The following is a 4,207-nucleotide window of genomic DNA, read 5'->3' as shown; positions in this document are numbered from 1 at the left end:
AAAAAGCTGTATCGAGATACTATAGTATACGAGATACGAGATAATCTAATATAGGTACGGACGTACGGTAAAGACGTAAAGTCCCATTCAACGTGTATGCGCGGTGCGTCACAGTACACAGATATAACTTAATATCGCTAATAGGTTGAAAAATAATTTCGTACAAGTTGTACTGCAATAATTAAATTATGGATTTATAAAATTAAATTCAGCACGTATATTATAGGATTATACTAAAACAAAGTCAAACAGTCGCGGATGGTAGATGGGTGAGTAAAAATAATCCTATAAAATTAATTTTTCAAAGTACCTATCGCATTAAAGTATCGAGTATTTTTTGACGAAATTATTTTGTAAAATACTCGATACATGGTCTAAAAATGTATCTCGATACAAGATACACGATACTTCATATAATTGTATCGAGATACAAGATACAAGATACAATTGTATCTAGGATACGTATCTTAGATACTTGTATCGAAGATACTGCCCACGGTTATCTACACCGATAACCGTGATACTGCCCAACCCTGCCTATGATAATCGATGAGTTTAGCATAGCTAACAAAAATACTATCTAGAGACTCAATCTCACATCGGTCGATGACTACCGCACTATCACTAAATATTTTACCGAAATTAATATAAAATACCACACGTATCAACTTCCAGAAGACCGGAACTTATCCATCATAATTAGAAACCTTCCCACATCTATACCTGAAGAACAAATTTTTAATGCTATTACTGACCTCAAATTCACTGTTGTCTCAGTAACTCGACTCCAAAATAAACATAAATCTCCCATACCGATGGTAGCAGTACTTCTCGAAAAAACGACAAAAGATATATTTTCTGTAGACCGTCTACTCAACTGTATTATATCTATCGAAAACCGTAAAACTGATTCTAACATACCTTAATGTCAAAATTGTCAAAGATTCCAGCATACCAAAAACTTTTGTAAACTCACACCTAGATGCGTAAAATGTTCGGGAGATCATCACTACTCCACCTGTAAAAAAGACTCATCCATCCCTCCTACTTGTGTAAATTGTCAAGGGAACCACCCAGCTAATTACCGAGGCTGCACAGCTTATAAACTGCTAAAACAAAAAACTCGCCATTCAAATTCGAAAAACTCTACTACCCAAAAGCTGCCTGATACCAAAGACAACATATATAGCAACAATCGCCCATCTACGTCACAATATAATGCATCTAATCACCACTCTAAAAATAGCGCAATCCCATCCGATATAAGTATTAACAGCAAATAGTCGTATGCAGATATAACAAAAGCGAATACCTGTGGACATCAGCAACCACCTCCACCACAACCAAATATCCAAAGCGAACTTCTGCAGTTACTAATGCCTACCATAAATTCTCTATTAAAGGAAATTATAAAAATAGTCATCGAATATATCCCAACGTTATTAAGTCAGGTAAATGGCAGTCAACTTCAATAATATCAATAATGCAAATTTAGTCATTTGGAATGCCAACGGTCTTAAACAAAACAGAAACACCTTTGCTGCATTTATGAACACACACAATGTAGATATAGCATGCATCAGCGAAACGCACTTAATTAACGCAGATAAAATAAAATTGAATGGCTATGTCCAGGGGCGGACTTACTATTTTTCCTATTTTTTTAATTGTATTTAAGTATTTTTATATTTATACATACCAACTAAACAAATAAATATTAATACAATTTTGCATAGGTACATTTGTATACTTGTACAATAATTAAATCATTTTGCGCCTTGATTTATCTGTAGCAAAATTATCTATGATTTGGTGGTGAGCACTCTAGTTTCTATAATCGTAATCGAATAATCGATTGGCAGATTTCGTCGCAATGTTTATTATTATTAATTACTTCATCAAGACATCTGATTTCCAAAATTAATTTCAGTATTCTAACTGGGGTGCCGGATGCGGGGTGAGGCGGGTCATTCCAGTAAGCACTGTGCTAGCTGTCCCCTACCTAGCTAGTAGAGTGGCTATACAATTCTATATCCAATGTACCCGGCGGCCCGAGGCAGTATATATGACTGCCTTGGCCGGCGTTTTGCGCATGCGCCAACCACAATATTGTATGTGTTTATGCCACACACCCGTATACCACCTCCCATGCATTAACATAGGCAACGCCGGTAACTGCCTCGTCGAGTGTCGATGTCGAACCTCTTACGGTGGCGGCGCACGCCGGTCGCAGGATTAAACTCAATCGGCAAGGTTATTACAGCTTATAAATTAAAACGTTACTGTGACGTGACAACTTGAGCCATTCTCCAGTTTCATGCAAGTTGTATACAAAAAAAAATTAATATAAAATATAAATTTAAGTAAATATAATTATGAAATTATGAAAAACTAAAAAATTAAAATTAACTGAAAAATGCACCACAAAAAATATTGCACCCTAGGCACGTGCCTTGGTGGCCTATGGGTAAATCCGCCCCTGGCTATGTCACTGATCACAAAGACAGATTAGCAGCTCGACCTCCTGGCGGCGTAGCTATTATAATTAGATCTAAAATAAAACACCAACACACTTTTATACCTGCTCTACAATTACTAGAAGCAGTAGCAATTACGATATCTATCAACAATGTAATTACAAATCTAATTAGCGCATATCAATCATCAAGCTTTAAAATGTACACGAATGATTTCGAAAAAATGTTATGCAGCTTTCAAAAAGTAATGATTATTGGTGATCTAAACTCCAAACATATTAATTGGAACTGCAAAACGACAAACCAAAACGGTCGTAAATTACATAAATTCCTTTCAAATACTTCAACAATTATCTCTTCACCTGACTCCCCCACGTATTATCCATACGACCAAAACAGAAATCCGGACATACTGGACGTAATATTATTAAAATCAATACCTCTATCAATCCATCAAGAGCCTTTATTCGAACTTGACTCAGACCACTTGCCTGTAAAAATTACAGTAGGGGCGTTCTAAATATATCTACAAAACCACGTAAACTCATAAACGTCAAACCGAACTGGGAAAAATTTAAAACTTATATATAACACACAACATAAAAATCCCGAAAAACATTAATAACACTACAACAGCCAATGAAGCCACACGCCATTTTCAGGAAATAATTCATCTAGCAGCGGAACACTGTTCAAACCCGTCGAGTAACCCACCCCAAATTTACATACAATCTAAAATACCAGCTATTTCTATTCTAAAACTGATAAAATTATGAAACCAAACCAGGAAAAGATAACACAAACCCTAACAGTTATCGACCCATAAGTCTACTATCTTCAGTCTCCAAAATATTTGAAAAAATCATATACACCAAACTAATAAATAATCTAGATGCAACTGAAGCCATTCCGCATCATCAATTTGGTTTTAAGCCAAAACACTCAGCTACTCAACAACTCCTCCGCTTGACAGAACACATAAACAATGGTTTTGAAAAAAAACTTCATACTGGGGCAGTGGCGGATCTATGGGGGGGGCGACGTGGCGATCACCCCCCCCTTGGGCTTTTTTTTTTTATTACACATTTATTTAATATTTTCGATATATAGATTTACACATTACGCAATAATAAATTTTTATAAATTAATAATTATTAATTATTATTATCTTTTTTTCTAGCATGTTTCATGATAACAATGATAACAATGTTATCAGACAATGACATGTTTATTTATACCATAGATTTATATTATTAATAATATAAATCTATGATTTATACATAGAAATTGTCTGCGATAGTGTGATTATTTTTCTCACTTTTATGATTATAATATTTGTAATTAGTAATTACTGTTTGGTGATTTTTATGAATATTGAATATTTCGGTTTTGTTTTAATTTGTTAAATTCATCGATCAGTATGAAACGAATAAGTGATTATTTTCGTAGTGACAAGGATTTACACAGTTCCCAAAAAATAATAAATAAATAAATAACATTTACCATAAAAATTGTGTTCAATTTGCATTTGACTTCAAAAAAAATTATTTGAATCCAGAGAACATAGTAGCAAACATGATTGATACCCAACGCATGAAAGAAATTAAAGAAAATCGTGAACGTTTAGTGCCTATAATTAAGTCAATATTGTTCCTAGGACGTCAAAATATTGCACTTAGGGGCCACAGGGATGATGGCCAACTTTTATCCAAAAATATATCTTCAGATTT

The 4,207-nt window shown here is 34.2% G+C and overlaps 1 protein-coding gene across 2 annotated transcripts in view; it reads left to right on the top strand.

The window, feature by feature from the left end:
• Positions 1–4,207, top strand: part of LOC100162357 (myotilin) — a 162,702-nt gene that overhangs the window by 126,947 nt on the left and 31,548 nt on the right. The gene's annotated exons all lie outside the window — the stretch shown is intronic.

Source organism: Acyrthosiphon pisum, chromosome A2 (genome assembly GCF_005508785.2).
Source record: "Acyrthosiphon pisum isolate AL4f chromosome A2, pea_aphid_22Mar2018_4r6ur, whole genome shotgun sequence".
Lineage (NCBI taxonomy): Eukaryota > Metazoa > Arthropoda > Insecta > Hemiptera > Aphididae > Acyrthosiphon > Acyrthosiphon pisum.
The sequence above is the reverse complement of the archived record's forward strand: the minus strand, read 5'-3'. Positions and strand labels throughout refer to the sequence as shown.